Here is a 19,573-nt window from a genome sequence, read left to right as displayed (position 1 = left end):
AATGTTACTAAAAAGGTGTTCCTCTATCTGTGGCTGTTACACCATATTTGGAGACCTTAGCATGCCTTTTGTTGAGGAGAACAGAACAAGGTAGGATTTTAATTCAGCAACGAACATTGGCACTGGTCTACTTCCTCACTGTTTTGAGGTTTTTCAGGGCATTTTTAATAAATTGAGGATGTACCCCATGAAATGTACCCCATGAAAATCAGACTGGATCAAAGTGAATGTCAACTTACCTTTGCATTTTTTTGTTCCTCTTTTCTTTGGTTTTTCAGCAGAGGTGATTTTTCCCTCCTCTTCTTTCACTATCCCCCACTTCTCCTCCTCCTGTTTTGACATAGAGAGCTCCAAGTAGCTGTATTACTGCTGCTATACACTGTTGTTCACTTTTTATTCTTGGATAGGTGCCATAAAAGGAACTGGAGAGAGATATGAATGCAACAGTTGCCATTAATAAATGCAAGACAGAAATACAGGCATTTGAAAACAAAATTTTAAAGCCTCACAATTTATATCTGCCATATTCTTATAACTCTATTCCTTATATCTTTATGCATATATACATGTACATATATACACACATACAATAAATGTGCTATATACATCTAGGCTATGTGAGTATATGTATCTATGACATACATACATAGTGTAGGATATATATTATATATGTATACACATAAAGTTGGCCTAGCTTTGCAACTGTACCAGAGAACCTCTTGCTACACAAATCTTCAACACTACTTCCCATCTGTGGACACTGTCCAGTTGCTTGGATGTCACGGCATGTCAAATTGCTATGAACGCTTAATCTCAATACCTGTCACAGTTTGAGGACTCACCCCAGTGGGTAAACAATGTGAGAAACATTGTTTTCAAAGAATCTAGATTACTGCTTCTTTTGTTTTTGGAGACAAAGTCTTGCTCTGTCACCCAGACTGGTGTGCAGTGGTGCCATCTTGACTCACTATAATCTCTGCCTCCTGGGTTCAATCAATTATCCTGCCTCCTACCCCTGAGTAGCTAGGATGACAGCCCTGCACCACCACACCTGGCTAATTTTCGTATTTTTAGTAGAAATGGGGTTTCACATGTTGGCCATGCTGGTCTCTAACTCCTGGTCTCAAGCGATCTCCCTGCCTCGGCCTCCCAAAATACTGAGATTACATACAAACTTGAGCCACAGAGCCCAGCCAATTACTGCTTCTTAATCCAATCTTCATCTTAAAATCACGTGGTGAAATAGTAGGTGATGGTGCATTGGGGTGGATATTTTATAAAGGGTGATGCCACAGAGCACCCAGAACAATTAAACCTGAGCCTCTTAGGTTGAAGCTCTGGCATCAATATGAAGCTGTGGCTTGAGGATTTTAATTTAGTCTGCCTATGTGGCCTTCAAGAGGAGATGTCTGGACGCTGCATATTATCATACAGATTTGGGGTTTAGCCATAGTGGTAAGGGATAGGGGGATGTTAAAGACCCTACTTACTCTATTTGCTGGAGTAAATATGGAAATGAATCAACCATGTAAAAAAACAAATAAAAAGTAATAAAGGGATTCTAAAAATAAAAGTGAGCATTTATGTCATCTTACTGTAAAAGGGTGAATTACAAAGCATAACACTAAAAGGCAATATCACAAAGAAAATACTTGAAAAAGCAATTTCTTATATACTTATTAAAAACAACTATTGTTAAAATGTATCAAAATATCAAACCATAAATGTCAACATGGAGGAAATAATTTCCAAATATGACATGTAGTGATATTTGTAGTACAAAACCAGCTTTGTAAGTCAAGAACAAGAAAACACACACTACTACAGGCTATTTATTAAAGAAATATAAATAAATAAATGTAAGTTCAACTTTGCTATAAATTTAAGAAATTCAAATAAAACATAAAAATGTGTGTATATAAGTGTACACATAATTCCATACATAGAATACTTTTGTAAAATAATAAACACATGCTATATATTTAGAAAGAAACTCCAGAGAGTATGTAACAAAATGTTAACAGTAGTTGTAATACTTTTATCCAAACATTATCATACTAAATACAGTAGAAGTGGTAAAATTCTGGTAAATCCTCTTCCATTTATTATTGTCTCTAATGAGCATATATTCATGGCTTCATTTCAGGAAGTATTTTTATTTTTTGTAGAGATAAAGTCTTACTCTGTCACCCAGGCTGGGTTGCAGCCTCAACTTCCTGGGTTCAAGCAATCCTCTTATCTTAGCCTCTCAAGTAGCTGGGACTACAACTGCTCACCACCACGCCTGGCTAATTTTTTTTATTTTCTGTAGACATGGGATCTTGCGGTGTTACCCAGGCTGGTCTTGAACTACTGACTCAAGCAATCCTCTTGCCTCAACCTCCAGGAGTGGTGGGACTACTGTCATGAGCCACCCCAACCAGCCCTCCAAGGGTGTTTTTAAGGATTTTTGATCATGTTAATGGGCATGACGCTGTTCATTTGCCTCACCTTAACTACCCTTTGGGTACAAAATGATTCATGTGCCCACATGACACAATATACCATAGGAAGCAGTGGAACCAAGGAGAGAAACAAAAGTCAGAAGCAAAGCTTTGAAGTTGTCCAGGACTTCTGTCAATCATAGATATGAGAGCCAGGAATGCATAAAAGGAATAAAGGAGGAACCATGCATTTTTTATATATTATGCAAAACAGGCGAAAATCAGTATGATAAGGCAATTTGTAAACCTTTGCAAATCAGGGAATCCCTATTTCTTTCATGCATCCATGCCTCTCACATCTATGATTGAGATAGTCATGGCTCATGATCAACCAGCAGTGATCAATCAATAAAGCAGACAAGTATATTGGAAGACAGTGTTATAGAGGTTGATTTACAGAAAAACAGGGAGAATAGAGAAGTAATATCCAAAAGAATGACTAAGTGTGGGTTGGAGATGTGTGCAACTGTGTGTATTTGATTAAAGAAAAAATTAGGGAAACCATAGCCTGTAGTACAAATCTGATAAAACCTCTCCATTACAATGTTCTGATACCAGCATGTGCTTCATCTACTAAGAATTGAGGCTTAAACAGGAAGGAAATTCTGACACAGGTTCCAACATGGATAAACCTTGAGCACATTATGTTAAGTGAAATAAACCAGACACAGAACAAATACTGTATGATTTTACTTATATGAGGCACCTAGAGTAGTCAAATTCATAGAGACAGAAAGAGAATGGCCACTGCCAGGCACTGGGGGGAAAGAGGAATGAGGAGTTATAGTTTAACAGGTACAGAGTTTCAATATTGCAAGATGAAAAAGGTTCTGGAGAAGGATGATGGTGATGCTTGCACAACAATGCAAATATCCTTAGTGCCACTGAACTGTACACTTAAAAATGCTTCACGTGGTCAATTTTATGTTATGTGCATTTTACTACAATAAAAGCAAAAGGTAGAGGATTTGAAGTCAAAAAGCACGAAAAAGTTTTCTACTAAAGCAATTTTGGGTATGATTGAAGTTCTCAAGCAAGCTACTCCAAGAAGGTAAGGGTATTTGCTGATGAAGTTACTATATGGCTTTCTATATTAGTCTGTTCTCATACTCCTAATAAAGAAATACCTGAGACTGGGCAATTTATAAAGAAAAAGAGGTTTAATGGACTCAGTTCCATATGACTAGGGATGCCTCACAATTGTGGCAGAAGGTAAAGAAGAGAAAGTCACATCTTACATGGTGGTAGGCGAGAGCTTGTGCAGGAGAACTCCCATTTATAAAACCATCAGATATTGTGAGACTTATTCACTACCACAAGAACAGTATAGGAGAAGAGACTCTAATAATTCAATTATCTCCACTTTGTCCCACCCTTAACACATGTGGATTATTACAATTCAAGGTGAGTTTTGAGTAGGGACACAGCCCTTACTTGGTTTGAGCCATAGTAGTGTCTTATTTAAAACAGTACAGGCCGGGTGCGGTGGCTCAAGCCTGTAATCCCAGCACTTTGGGAGGCCGAGACGGGCGGATCACGAGGTCAGGAGATCGAGACCATCCTGGCTAATACGGTGAAACCCCGTCTCTACTAAAAAATACAAAAAACTAGCCGGGCGACGAGGCGGGCGCCTGTAGTCCCAGCTACTCGGGAGGCTGAGACAGGAGAATGGCGTAAACCCGGGAGGCAGAGCTTGCAGTGAGCTGAGATCCGGCCACTGCACTCCAGCCTGGGCGGCAGAGCAAGACTCCGTCTCAAAAAAAAAAAAAAAAAAAACAAACAAACAAAAAAAAAAAACAGTACAATCCAAGCACAAAAACATACTCAAAAAGAATTATATTATTTACCTCTGTCTTTCTAAGAAGATTTAAAAGAATTCAATTTGTGGTCCTTTGGAATACCTTTTTTTTAATTCTCTCATCCCATATTCTAAGACCTTTCCTTCACCATGCCTCCCAATCATCACTTCTTCTCCCAGAGCTCACATATCTCTCTTCCAAACTCAAGCATCCTACTGAGGCAGAGCACATATTTTATCGAAGTCATATTGGAACATTTTTGCCTTAGCTTTACCCTTATTGGGTGTCTGTTTTCATCTAGAGCTTAAAATAGGCTTTCCTGGCTTTGCCAATCTCCTGCTTTTAAACTGCATACGGCCGGGCGCGGTGGCTCAAGCCTGTAATCCCAGCACTTTGGGAGGCCGAGACGGGTGGATCACGAGGTCAGGAGATCGAGACCATCCTGGCTAACACGGTGAAACCCCGTCTCTACTAAAAAATACAAAAAAAAAACTAGCCGGGCGACGTGGCGGCGCCTGTAGTCCCAGCTACCCGGGAGGCTGAGACAGGAGAATGGCGTGAACCCGGGAGGCGGAGCTTGCAGTGAGCTGAGATCGGGCCATAGCACTCCAGCCTGGGTGACAGAGCGAGACTCCGTCTCAAAAAAAAAAAAAAAAAAAAAAAAAAAAAAAAAAAAAAATGCATACAAGGTAAGGTGACAAAAGATAGGCTAAGTTAAGCAAATAACAGCTCTCTAAATGATTGGTCTAAAGGTTGTCCACAATGGACCAACACACTAGTGCTAGAAGTTTTAGATTTCAGGCTCTTTTGCCCTGACATGATTATCAATGAGTTGCATGCACGGATATGAGATATCAGGAGCTTTCATGTCATTTGAGACTTAGATCACAAGTATCTCAGGAGAATGAGTCAGGTTTCAAATAGCTTTCTTCTAGCTAGAATAACAACCAAGTCATAAGGTCCATTAGGAAAGGATTGAAGATAAATTCAAAACCAAATGCAAGATAGCCTAAAACCAGGAAAGAAAACTTGGCAGTGCAATGAGAAGTGTCTCCTAACACCTGGGGCCTTAGGGACTGAATACCAGAAGCCGAGCAGAAAATGCTGTGCAGACATTGTCCTCCAGCTGCCAGGAGGACAGCAAGCCAGGCTGGAAGTGGTAAAGCTTGAACAAACATAAGCAGTGCCAAGATGAGTTTATCTCAGAAAAAAAGGATTGTTTCTTTGTTTAGAGGCAAAGCAAAATTAACCCGGCCTAGATAGTCACAATTATCACCAACCAAAGTATATTTTAGCTCAATGCAGTTGAAATTAATATCAGAGACAACCACTGCTACTCTGTAAACTTTTTTTCATCACTCTTTGGGGAGAATTTCATGTTTATCCTCAGTTATCTAATAAAAGATCTGTTTGAACATTTACAATCTTGTGTCACATCAACTCATCAATATCCAAAAGATATTGAAAGCTGGGAATTATGAATCAACTCTCCCAAGATAAATGCTGATTGTATGAATGTTGCAGGCTTTGCTAAAGTGGCTTAGAAAGAAATTCAAAAGAAAATATTTTGTGAATCGTTAGCACAGAATAAGAAAAAATAAAAAGCAACTCAATATGGTATTATTTCATAAATGGAAAATTAAAAGTATCTACAAAAATAGCTGAGATAAGATTTCAGGCTTCATTCCTAGAGGTTAGTGTTGACCAAGTTCCATTCTGTGCAGATTGGAACACATCTGGGAATACTGGAATTAATCACTTAGACAAGAGCACAGGCATACTTGAACACATTCCAGAGAGGATGACCATGGTATGTTGAAGTAGCTGAACATGATGATATCAAAGCATCTGAGAATTTTGATCTTGGAGAAGAAAGATTGGGGAAAATATAGAGAAGCCTGTAGGAGATGTGATTTGGTGTCTGATCATCAATCACACCGTACAGAAAAAAAAAAGATGGTGTTAAAATTTGGATATTGACTCCTCCAATCCTCATGTCAAAATTTGATTCCCAAAATTCGAGGTGGGACCCAATGGAAGGTATTTAGATGTTGAGAACAGATCCTTAATGAATAGATTAATACCCTAGTCGAGGGAAGAGATAAGTGAGGTCTCACTCTCTTTGTTTCCACAAGAACTGGTTGTTAAAAAAGCCTGGCACCTCTTGCATCTCTCGCTCTCTTGCTTCCTTTCTCACCATGCTATGTCTGCACATACCAGCTCCTTTTTACCTTCTACCGTGAGTATAAACAGACAGTGGTCCTTGCCAGAGGTAGATGCCAAAACTTGAAATTTTCTAGACATCAGAATTGTGAGCCAAATAAACATTTTTCTTTTTTTTTTTTTTTTCTTTTTTTTTTTTTTTGAGACTAAGTTTAGCTCTGTTGCCCAGGCTGGAGTGCAGTGGCTGGATCTCGGTTCACTGCAAGCTCCCCCTCCCGGGTTTACGCCATTCTGCTGCCTCAGCCTCTGGAGTAGCTGGGACTACAGGCGCCTGCCACCTCCCTTGGCTGGTTTTTTGTATTGCTTAGTAGAGACGGGGTTTCACCGTGTTAGCCAGGATGGTCTCGATCTCCTGACCTCGTGAACCGCCCGTCTCGGCCTCCCAAAGTGCTGGGATTACAGGCGTGAGCCCCTGTGCCTGGCCACAACATGGCACAAATATACATATGTAACAAACCTGCACGTTATGCACATGTACCCTAGAACTTAAAGTATAATAAAAAATAAAAAATAAAAATAAATAAATAAATAAATATATATATTACCCAGACTTAGGTACTTCTTCAGAGCAACACAAAATGGACTAACACAGATGGCCTGATGAGGAGCAAAAGTTTTTCCCCACCAGGCTTTGAGATAATGGAGCAGTCTCTTAAAATGAAGAGGGATGTATCACTGGTCCCCAAGATCATGACCAGATTGAATAATTTGGTAGGATACACAGGACTCAGAAGTTGTTTGTACTCATACTACTCATACTTACAGTTTGTGATAGGAAAGGACACCAATGAAATCAGCATGGAGCAAAAGATGGATAGGCAAAGTACAAGGGAATACAGTCACAAGCTTCCAATGTACAAGAGAAACCAGGCACACTTCCAAGTGTGTCCTCCCAGTGGCTTGACAAGAGTTGCAACAATATATGCAAAGTATTGTCAATTGGGAAAGTTCACTTAAACCTTGGAGTACATAGTTTTTATTGAATGTCGGACACAAAGGCACATAATCAAACATGATTTCTAAATCTCCGTACACCTAGAAGGAAACAAGTATTTGCCACAATGGACACCACTTGCATGCACTACCTACACAATCTTGTATGCATCATTCAAGACACTGCCCCCACCCAAAGCATGAACAGCCCTTTCATCAATGTCAACACTCTAAGCACTTAAATGACAGGAACCAAGCAAGGGTCAATCACCAATGTGTACTGTTCCTGGGAATGTGCACAGTTTGATCAACCCAGTCCTGCTGTGTTAAGTCTTTCTTGTACAGAGGACAAGGGTGGGCAGGGGATGAGGTGTTGTGAAAACTGGTTCCTATTGCCTGCCTGCAGCCTGTTGCCTGCAACCTCTTTTTTTTCTTTTTTCTTTTTTTCCTGAGTCTCGCTCTGTCTCCCAGGTTAGAGTACAGTGGCATGATCTCAGCTCACTGCAATATCTGCCTCCTGGTTCAAGTGATTCTCCTGCCTCAGCCTGCCAAGTAGCTGGGATTACAGGTGCACACCATCACACTCAGCTAATTTTTGCATTTTTAGTAGAGATGAGATTTTTCCATATTGGCCAGGCTGGTCTAGAACTCCTGACCTCAGGTGATCCATTCACCTCAGTCTCCAAAAGTGCTAGAATTACAGTTGTGAGCCACTGTGCCTGGATTGCCTGCAGCCTCCTTTTGTCTGGTTCTTTGTGCAAAAGCCAGCTGAACTGGAGATTCATTTTGATTTAAAAATCCTTGCTCAAAGCAAAAATTGACAAATGGGATCTAATTAAACTAAAGAGCTTCTGCACAGCAAAAGAAACTACCATCAGAGTGAACAGGCAACCTACAGAATGGGAGAAAATTTTTGCAACCTACTCATCTGACAAAGGGCTAATATCCAGAATCTACAAAGAACTCAAACAAATATACGAGAAAAAAACAAACAACCCCATCAAAAAGTGGGGAAAGGATATGAACAGACATTTCTCAAAAGAAGATATTCATACAGCCAACAGACACATGAAAAAATGCTCATCATCACTCGCCATCAGAGAAATGCAAATCAAAACCACAATGAGATACCATCTCACACCAGTTAGAATGGCAATCATTAAGAAGTCAGGAAACAACAGGTGTTGGAGAGGATGTGGAGAAATAGGAACACTTTTACACTGTTGGTGGGATTGTAAACTAGTTCAACCATTATGGAAAACAGTATGGCAATTCCTCAAGGATCTAGAACTAGATGTACCATATGACCCAGCCATCCCACTACTGGGTATATACCCAAAGGATTACAAATTATTCTACTACAAAGACACATGTACACGTATGTTTATTGCAGCACTATTCACAATAGCAAAGACTTGGAATCAACCCAAATGTCCATCTGTGACAGACTGGATTGAGAAAATGTGGCACATATACACCATGGAATACTATGCAGCCATAAAAAAGGATGAGTTTGCGTCCTTTGTAGGGACATGGATGCAGCTGGAAACCATCATTCTTAGCAAACTATCACAAGAACAGAAAACCAAACACCGCATGTTCTCACTCATAGGTGGGAACTGAACAATGAGATCACTTGGACTCGGGAAGGGGAACATCACGCACTGGGGCCTATCATGGGGAGGGGGGAGGGGGGAGGAGGGAGGGCTTGCATTGGGGAGTTATACAAGATATAAATGATGAATTGATGGGTGCTGACGAGTTGATGGGTGCAGCACACCAACATGGCATAAGTATACATATGTAACAAACCTGCACGTTATGCACATGTACCCTAGAACTTAAAGTATAATAAAAAAAAAAATAAATAAAAAAAATAAAAAATAAAATTATTACACAAAAAAAAATAAATAAATAAAAAAAATAAAAATAAAAATCCTTGCTCTATGAATTTGAAATAACATACTTTGGTGAATCTTTTTTTTTTAAATTTACTTTTTATTTTTTAATTAGAAAGAGAGAAAGGAGAAGAAAAACCACACATGTGGGCCAGACGCCTCCAGCAGCAGCAGATGAGGCATAAAAATCTCTTACCAGTATCCCTACTGTATCTGAGTAGGGATACTGTATCTGTATCCCTAATGTATCTGAGTCATGTGGCACCATGTGTTCCTGGTGGAAGGTATCCTAGTTACTGGCAGCAAACCCATATGGGTCTGCGACAACCTCCATTCTTGCCTTCTCAGAAGAAAGAATTCAACAGAAGAGCATAGGGCAGAAAAAAAGATTGAGACAAGTTTCAGAAGAGAAGTGAAAGTTAATCAAAAAGCTTTAGAATGGTAAGAAAAGGAAGGAAAGAAAAGAAAGAAAGGAAAGTACATTTGGAAGAGAGCCAAGCAAGTGACTTGAGACACCAAGTGCATAACACTTTGGTGAATCTTTTTTCTTCTTCTTCTTTTTTTAAAATTATACTTTAAGTTCTAGGGTACATGTGCACAACGTACAGGTTTGTCACATATGTATACATGTGCCATGTTGGTGTGCTGAACCCATTAACACTTTAGTGAATCTCAAAAGAAATTGCTGGCATGGCTTATAAAGTGTGCCTTGCAGATGTTATGTGAAAACTTGTTTTCTTTTCTGCTGAGGTGGGGAAGGTGGGATTCCTGGTGAATCATCATATTTATTCCCTCACCCATTCTAAAACTCCAATATATACATGAAATATCTGGGGATCTCATTAAAATAGATTATGATCTGGTAGATTCGGAGATGGGCCCCCAAATTCTGTGATTTTAACAAGCTCCTGGGTGATGTTGGTGCCACTGGTTCATGGATCACATGATGCCCAGGGGGTGGCAGCACTATGTCATGGGGGAAACTAGGAAGCAGGTTTAGTACAGAATCATATTTATACCCTCTGACATCTTCTCTTGTTCCATTCCCTTCACCTCAGCCTAGTACAACTTAGAGTGTTGCAGGGCAGTAGTTTTCAAGCATTGCTTTTCGAAACTATCAAGAATTACCTGGCTTTCCAGTTAAAAGTGAAGATTCTGGGTCCCCACTGCAAGGTGGTCCAATTCTGAGATGAAGCTTGGGAACATGCTGTTTTTGTTGTGTTTCTTAAGTGGAACCCTCTGTGATCTGATTTAGGTAGTGGAGACCCGAGGATCTCTATATGAAGGAGGCTGGGATCATCAATGTGATGGAAGGGAGGGCATACATGCTGCTTAGAAGCTGTGTTTACATAGCAAGCACCTGGTTTCTGATGGCTCAGTGTATTAGTCTGTTCTCACACTGCTAATAAAGACACATCTGAGACTGGGTAATTTATAGAGAAAAAGAACTTAAATGGACTAACAGTTCCTCATGACTGGGGAGGCCTCTCAGTCTTGAAAGGCAGAGGAAGAGAAAGGCACATCTTACATGGTGAAAGGCAAGACAGCATGTGCAGGGGAACTCCCATTTATAAACCCATCAGAACTTGTGAGACTTTTCACTACTGTGAGAACAGTATGAGGGGAATCACCCCCATGATTCAATTATCTCCACCTGGCCCCACCCTTGACACCTGGGGATTATGATAATTCAAGGTAACACTTGGGTCAGGACATGGCCAAACCATATCACTGAGATAATATATTTGTTCAGGTGACTCTGAGGGATATGATGGAGATTTTTGTGTGGTCTAAATCCTTTTCAACCTACCCCTTCAGTGCAGCCACTGAAAGCAGGCCATCTGGTAACCATACTTCTGCCCACTCCAGGAAGGAGAAAGGGACAAAGAGACTCTAGACAAGCTATTTTATTCTTTTAAGCATAGTTTGTTTTATCAGTAGCCAGAAAGTAATAATGCTTACCTAGAATTTGATTTTATTTCATTTTATTTCAATTTATTTTTTAGAGACAGGGTCTCACCCTGTCAACCAGGGTGGAGTTCAGTAGTGCAATTACAGCTCACTACAGCTTCAAACTCCTGAACTGAAATGATCCTCCCACCTTAGCCTCTCAAGGAGCTGGGATCACAGGCATGTACCACCATACCTGGCTGTTTTTTAAATTTTTTGTGGAGATGGGGGTCTTGCTACATAACCCAGTCTAGTCTCAAATTCCTGGGCTCACATAACGCGTCAGCCTCCCAAAGTGCTGGGATTACAGACATGATCCATAGTGCCCGCCAAAATTGGGATTGTATAATCAAAGAGTGCAGAGGAGATGCCCAGGAAATTCTGTTTGTTCTCTTTATTGGTTCTCTTATACCTAATTGGAGTACAAACTTCACATTGAAACTGATGTGAATGTGTTTGACATTTTACTCAGTCTATTCTCTTTCTCTCCTTCAAAAATGATGCCAAGAGAATTAATAGGTGGAGGTAATTGAAGTTCTGGATTTATAGTCATGTCATGCATTCTCCCAGCAGCTTGTCTAGTGTATATAGCTGTCAAAAGTGGTGAGGAGCCTGCTCTGGAGGTCTGCACTCCCAGGGTGGCAAAACTCTGTGTAGATTTCTAGTTACCAGGTTGCCTTCCCCTCCCACATTAAAGGAAGCATTGGCACAGAATCCTGAAATGGAAAAGGACTTGGAAGTTCCAATCCCAGATCTTCCTTTTCTTGTACAGAGGAACAGACTGAGATCAGGAGAGGTTTCATGATGACATCTGACAGTAACAGGAATACAAACCTATCCCCTTCTCTCTCACAAAATTACTTTATCCACTGCACCATTCTTCTCCCTTACAATTAGGAACAAATTAGCTTCCTCCAAAACAGCATAGCCTGTGGAGAAATGACATGAAGGTCAGTAATACATATTTATATTGAGTTAAGGAACAGACAAGCTGCTAAAAGGGTTAATGCTAGTTTCCTTCCCTTGACATATTTCTTAATAATTTAGGATATGTGGAAAATCAGATGCCCTCTGGAATTGATATTAGTTCTAAAGAATCATATAACAGAAGAAAAGTGAAGTAAAGCCAGGAGACCAAATGTTACATTGTGAGATTAAAATAATGCTGGATTACTATATATACCTTTAAATGGGAAATGATTCACAGTGCAACTATAAATAAACACCTGTATGTTGTTTTGTTTTTTACTGTGGTTTATGTTTATGGCTAGATTACAGTGGTTATGCTTTAATTGTCTAAAAACTAATATCAGTTCTCCTCTACCCAAATGAACTTTGTCTTTCAACGCAGTCAACTTGTAAGGACACATGTTTATTCCAATTATGTTGTTGCTACTTAAAACATGCCTAAGGTGGCCAGGTGCGGTGGCTCATACCTGTAATCCCAGCACTTTGGGAGGCCGAGGCGGGTGGATCACAGGAGGTGGAGACCATCTTGGCTAACATGGTGAAACCCAGTCTCTACTCAAAATACAAAGAGTTAGCCGGGCGCTGTGGTGAGTGCCTGTAGTCCCAGCTACTCTGCTGAGGCAGGAGAATGGCATGAATCCGAGAGGCGGAGCTTGCAGTGAGCCAACACCCCACCACTGCACTCCAGCCTGGGTGACAGAGTAACAAAAAATAAAAATAAAATAAATAAAATAAATAAAAATGCCTAAGGCAATTTCTTCAAATATTCTTATTAATGGCACACTTTTGTACACAGTCTCGCATGTTTGGTGTGATGCAAAAAATCTTTAGGAGAAAATGTGTGTCCCTATAAAGGGAAGGTTGGGAAAATCATCTGGAGCAAAATGAAAGAGGAGGTTACTGAAAACAAAAGAGGAGGAGATTACTGAAAACATGACGATGTTTTCGAAAGCGATCCATGTGTTCTAATGGAACAGTGGGTTAATGTGATGTGAGATAAATGCTCATCTTCCAGATCTCTCCCAGTGACTCTACCTTAGTTTGAATGTGAAGCAGTTTTAAAGGCAGATGTGCTCTGGACTGCATTCATCAAATATTTAGCCAGAACTCTTGGTGCAATGATGCCTCCGTTGTCTCCAATGGTCAAAGATGTGTGTGGGCAGAAGCTGAGCCATGTCAAAGTTCTATGATTGCTACCTGTGGAAGGTAGTGGTAGATGTGTCAGAATGACAATGAAGACAGGCAGGGCACGGCCTAAGATCTGCCCATTTAATCTGGTGCTCTCCTCTCTTCTTGATCTAAAGATGAACAGGGGAGATTTTACTCCTGAAGTCAAATCAGAGTGATGTGTGGAGACAGTTATATGCTATTTGCCTCCTCGATGCCACTGAGCTGCCACCCTGATTTTCTATGCTTTGTTCAACATCAGAAGATAAGGCTATGGGAAGGGATGCATCATGGCAGCCATACATTGACAATGAATCCAGAGGAGAGACTTTTAGAAGCATCTGCTCTTCTGTATTTGAGAAACTCAGCCCTTTTCAGTTGCTGGAATAAAGTAGCTTCCTAAGGTGAGAAGCAACTTGAAAGGCAGTTCTGACATCTAATAGAGAATTCTTATTATTGCATAGGTTCGTTTCATATCATTCTAGAAAGTTGTAGGTACGTTTCCCAGTTCAAAAGTAGAAATATCAGGAGAAAACATCAAAAAGAGAAATCCCATTTTACACTGATCAGAGATCACATGGTGTAAAATGAAGAAGCCAAGAAGTAGAAAGACACAGCCTCACCCATCTGCCTGGAGCTGGTACTTCCTGCTGGCTGGGGCGTCCTGGTTTGCATTGTATATGACCTCTCTCCAAGAGTCTACACTTGACTTCCTCACTGTATGGTGGCCTCAGAGTTCCTTTACCAGGGGACAAGAGTGAAAGCTTCGAGGTCTCTTAAGATTGAATTCCCAGACTTTGCACAGCATTTCCTCTGCCACATTCTGTTAGTCAAAGTACATAACAAGGCTATTCCCAGGTCAAGGGTATGGACATAGACTCTGTGTCTTTATGGTGGACACAGGGAGGTGTCATTCATCAGTTATTATTAGGCAGGCAATCTGCAATATTTCTTTCCGAATTGCCTCAAAGAGAATATGATTGGCATCTTGATTTCTGAAATCCATGTCCTAAACCCTCAAGTGGCTCCTTTTGTGACACAGTTTCTATTTATTGAAAAGCTAAATCTGGAAGAAGGAAATTATAAAGGAAGATCTATAAAAAACATTTATTCTTGAATATATATGTATGTCTATATCACAAAAACTTTACAGGTTTTTTAATTCTGCAGTTAAATTTGTTCACATGATTGTTCATTTAATTTACTTATTTAACATATTTCAATAAGTAACACATGTACATGGCAGAAAATCAAAGGTACAAAAGGGCATACATGAATTGAAAAGTAAGCCTTTCTTGTATCATATCTCATTACCCCTCAGTTTCACCATAAGAAACCATATTACTGTGTTTGTAGAAAATTTAGATTTATATCATTTTGCTCTATTCAAATCAAATACTCAATACTAAATAAGAAAGAGACCCATAGAGATGGGGAAGGGGGTACATTTATTTAGTTACAACAACTGTGAATTTACCAACTGACTGTACCACTTTCTGTGTCTCACAGATTAGAAACATAAAGAACAGAAAGAGAAAGAAAAAATTATGGAGATGTATACAGATAAGAATCTAGGAAGTTCCACCACAATCCATCTGCCTGACTTGCAAAATGCCTGGCAGGGAGACAGTGTAGAAGATGATTAGTTATCACTCTGGCATCCCCAGCATCTCAAATAGCCCTTTTTAAAGGACCTATAAAATATTAATAAAGTCCACAAGTATATTTAGCTAATATGTAATGCCAATGCATTATATCACCATTAGCTTTTGTCTGCGACATTATATGTGACCTATAAGGCAAACATGATGACTGTTCAGATTTAGGAAATAGGTATGAGTTTGGTGGCATGCAGGAAAGATTACTGAGATGATGACAGTATTTTCAGTTAATTTCAGTAATATACTTGGTGTAGAAGCCAGATTGTGGAGAGTCGAGTAGTAGTAGTTCAAGGACAAGTAATAGACAACCCTATTAATAAGTTTATCCATGAAGGAAAGAATAATAGCTACAGCAAGTCATCCAATTGCATAAATGACATTTTCATAGGAAAGACTTGACCATCAGCCTTACTTATTGCTACAGGCCAACTTACTGTTGGAGTAGAGCAAGCTTTCTGGAGAGTCACATATATATGCCACCCCATCTTTAGTAGAAATCTCGAGCTCCTATGATTTGGGTCAGAGATGACACGGGAGGAACTAAGAGACATAGATAAAATGTACTGAATGTTTGTTACATGCTAGATCCTGTCCTGTCTAATTTACACATATTATGTCATTGCATTTTCCCAGAAACCCAGCTGGGTATCATTGCTGCACCTGCACTGCAGGCAAATAAACTGAGGTCTGCAGAGATTAAAAAATTTCCTGATAAGATCAGAGCAGAACTGAAGGAGATGGAGACACAAAAAACCCTCCAAAAAATCAATGAATCCAGGAGTTGGTTTTTTGAAAAGATCAACAAAATTGATAGACCACTAGCAAGATGAATAAAGAAGAAAAGAGAGAGGAATCAAATAGACCCAATAAAAAATGATAAAGGGGATATCACCACCGACCCCACAGAAATACAAACTACCATCAGAGAATACTATCATCACCTCTACGCAAATCAACTAGAAAATCTAGAAGAAATGGATAATTTCCTGGACACTTACACTCTCTCAAGACTAAATCAGGAAGAAGTTGAATCCCTGAATAGACCAATAGCAGGCTCTGAAATTGAGGCAACAATTAATAGCCTACCCACCAAAAAAAGTCCAGGACCAGATGGATTCACAGCTGAATTCTACCAGAGGTACAAGGAGGAGCTGGTACCATTCCTTCTGAAACTATTCCAATCAATTGAAAAAGAGGGAATCCTCCCTAACTCATTTTATGAGGCCAACATCATCCTGATACCAAAGCCTGGCAGAGACACAACAGAAAAAGAGAATTTTAGACCAATATCCCTGATGAACATCGATGCAAAAATCCTCAATAAAATACTGGCAAACCGTATTCAGCAGCACATCAAAAAGCTTATCCACCATGATCAAGTGGGCTTCATCCCTGGGATGTAAGGCTGGTTTAACATTCACAAATCAATAAACATAATCCAGCATATAAACAGAACCAAAGATAAGAACCACATGATTATCTCAATAGATGCAGAAAAGGCTTTTGACAAAATTCAACAGCCCTTCATGCTAAAAACGCTCAAGAAATTCGGTATTGATGGAACGTACCTCAAAATAATAAGAGCTATTTATGACAAACCCACAGCAAATATCATACTGAATGGGCAAAAACTGGAAAAATTCCCTTTGAAAAATGGCACAAAACAGGATGCTCTCTCTCACTGCTCCTATTCAACATAGTGTTGGAAGTTCTGGCTAGGGCAATCAGGCAAGAGAAAGAAATCAAGGGTATACAGTTAGGAAAAGAAGAAGTCAAATTGTCCCTGTTTGCAGAGGACATGATTGTATATTTAGAAAACCCCATTGTCTCAGCCCAAAATCTCCTTAAGCTGATAAGCAACTTCAGCAAAGTCTCAGGATACAAAATTAATGTGCAAAAATCACAAGCATTCTTATACCCCAGTAACAGACAAACAGAAAGCCAAATCATGAATGAACTTCCATTCACAATTGCTTCAAAGAGAATAAAATACCTAGGAATCTAACTTACAAGGGATGTAAAAGACCTCTTCAAGGAGAACTACAAACCACTGCTCAGTGAAATCAAAGAGGACACAAACAAATGGAAGAACATACCATGCTCATGGATAGAAAGAATCAATATTGTGAAAATGGCCATACTGCCCAAGGTTATTTATAGATTCAATGCCATCCCCATCAAGCTACCAATGAGTTTCTTCACAGAATTGGAAAAAACTGCTTTAAAGTTCATATGGAACCAAAAAAGAGCCCGCATTGCCAAGACAATCCTAAGTCAAAAGAACAAAACTGGAGGCATCACCCTACCTGACTTCAAACTATACTATAAGGCTACAGTAACCAAAACAGCATGGTACTGGTACCAAAACAGAGATATAGACCAATGGAACAGAACAGAGTCCTCAGAAATAATACCACACATCTACAGCCATCTGATCTTTGACAAACCTGAGAGAAACAAGAAATGGGGAAAGGATTCCCTATTTAATAAATGGTGCTGGGAAAATTTGCTAGCCATAAGTAGAAAGCTGAAACTGGATCCTTTCCTTACTCCTTATACGAAAATTAATTCAAGATGGATTAGAGACTTAAATGTTAGACCTAATACCATAAAAGCCCTAGAAGAAAACTTAGGTAATACCATTCAGGACATAGGCATGGGCAAGGACTTCATGTCTAAAACACCAAAAGCAATGGCAGCAAAAGCCAAAATTGACAAATGGGATCTAATTAAACTAAAGAGCTTCTGCACAGCAAAAGAAACTACCATCAGAGTGAACAGGCACCCTACAGAATGGGAGAAAATTTTTGCAATCTACTCATCTGACAAAGGGCTAATATCCAGAACCTACAAAGAACTCAAACAAATTTACAAGAAAAAAACAAACAACCCCATCCAAAAGTGGGCAAAGGATATGAACAGACATTTCTCAAAAGAAGACATTTATACAGCCAACAGACACATGAAAAAATGTTCATCATCACTCGCCATCAGAGAAATGCAAATCAAAACCACAATGAGATACCATCTCACACCAGTTACAATGGCAATCATTCAAAAGTCAGGAAACAACAGGTGCTGGAGAGGATGTGGAGAAATTGGAACACTTTTACACTGTTGGCAGGATTGTAAACTAGTTCAACCATTATGGAAAACAGTATGGCAATTCCTCAAGGATCTAGAACTAGATGTACCATATGACCCAGCCATCCCATTAATGGGTATATACTCAAAGGATGATAAATCATGCTGCCATAAAGACACATGCACACGTATGTTTATTGCGGCACTATTCACAATAGCAAAGACTTGGAATCAACCCAAATGTCCATCTGTGACAGCCTGGATTAAGAAAATGTGGCACATATACACCATGGAATATTATGCAGCCATAAAAAAGGATGAGTTTGCATCCTTTGTAGGGACATGGATGCAGCTGGAAACCATCATTCTTAGCAAACTATCACAAGAACAGAAAACCAAACACCGCATGTTCTCACTCATAGGTGGGAACTGAACAATGAGATCACTTGGACTCGGGAAGGGGAACATCCCACACCGGGGCCTATCATGGGGAGGGGGGAGGGGAGAGGGATTGCATTGGGAGTTATACCTGATATAAATGATAAATTGATGGGTGCTGATGAGTTGATGGGTGCAGCACACCAACATGGCACAAGTATACATATGTAACAAACCTGCACGTTATGCACATGTACCCTAGAACTTAAAGTATAATAATAAAATAAAAAGAAAAAAAAATATTCCTCAAGAAGAGCAACCCAGGATACATAATCATCAGATTAACCAGGGTTAAAATGAATGAAAAATGTTGAGGGCAAAAGAGAAGCCCAATAAGATTAACAATTATCTCTTTGCGTTTCTGCAAGAGATCACTACAAGCAAGAAGAGAGTGGGAGCCAACACTCAACATTCTTAAAGAAAAGACTTGGCCGGGCGTGGTGGCTCAAACCTGTAATCCCAGCACTTTGGGAGGCTGAGACGGGCGGATCACGAGGTCAGGAGATCGAGACCATCCTGGCTAACACGGTGAAACCCCGTCTCTACTAAAAAAATACAAAAAACTAGCCAGGCGAGGTGGCGGGCGCCTGTGGTCCCAGCTACTCGGGAGGCTGAGGCAGGAGAATGGCGTGAACCCGGGAGGCAGAGCTTGCAGTGAGCTGAGATCCGGCCACTGCACTCCAGCCTGGGCGACAGAGCGAGACTCTGTCTCAAAAAAAAAAAAAAAAAAAAAAAAAAAGAAAGAAAAGACTTGTGAGCCCAGAATTTCATATCCAGTCAAACTAAGCTTCATAAGTGAAGGAGAAATAAAGTCCTTTACAGACAAGGAAATGCTGAGAGATTTTGTCACTACCAGGCTTGTCTTACAAGAGTTTCTGAAGGAATCACTAAACATGGAAAGGAACAACCAGTACCAGCCACTGCAAAAACATACCAAATTGTAAAGGCCATCAATACTAGAAGAAACT

General features: G+C 39.9%; 1 long non-coding RNA gene across 1 annotated transcript in view; it reads right to left on the bottom strand.

Moving 5' to 3' along the window:
• Positions 1 to 259: 259 nt before the first annotated feature.
• The window catches only part of LOC115895638, a 45,585-nt gene continuing 26,271 nt past the window's right edge, over positions 260 to 19,573 (bottom strand). The window contains exon 3 of the long non-coding RNA XR_004055813.1: positions 260 to 422. This is a non-coding gene — a long non-coding RNA (uncharacterized LOC115895638). The remainder of the gene's footprint in view (positions 423 to 19,573) is intronic.

This window comes from Rhinopithecus roxellana, chromosome 22 (assembly GCF_007565055.1).
Source record: "Rhinopithecus roxellana isolate Shanxi Qingling chromosome 22, ASM756505v1, whole genome shotgun sequence".
Taxonomy (NCBI): Eukaryota; Metazoa; Chordata; class Mammalia; order Primates; family Cercopithecidae; genus Rhinopithecus; species Rhinopithecus roxellana.
The sequence above is the reverse complement of the archived record's forward strand: the minus strand, read 5'-3'. Positions and strand labels throughout refer to the sequence as shown.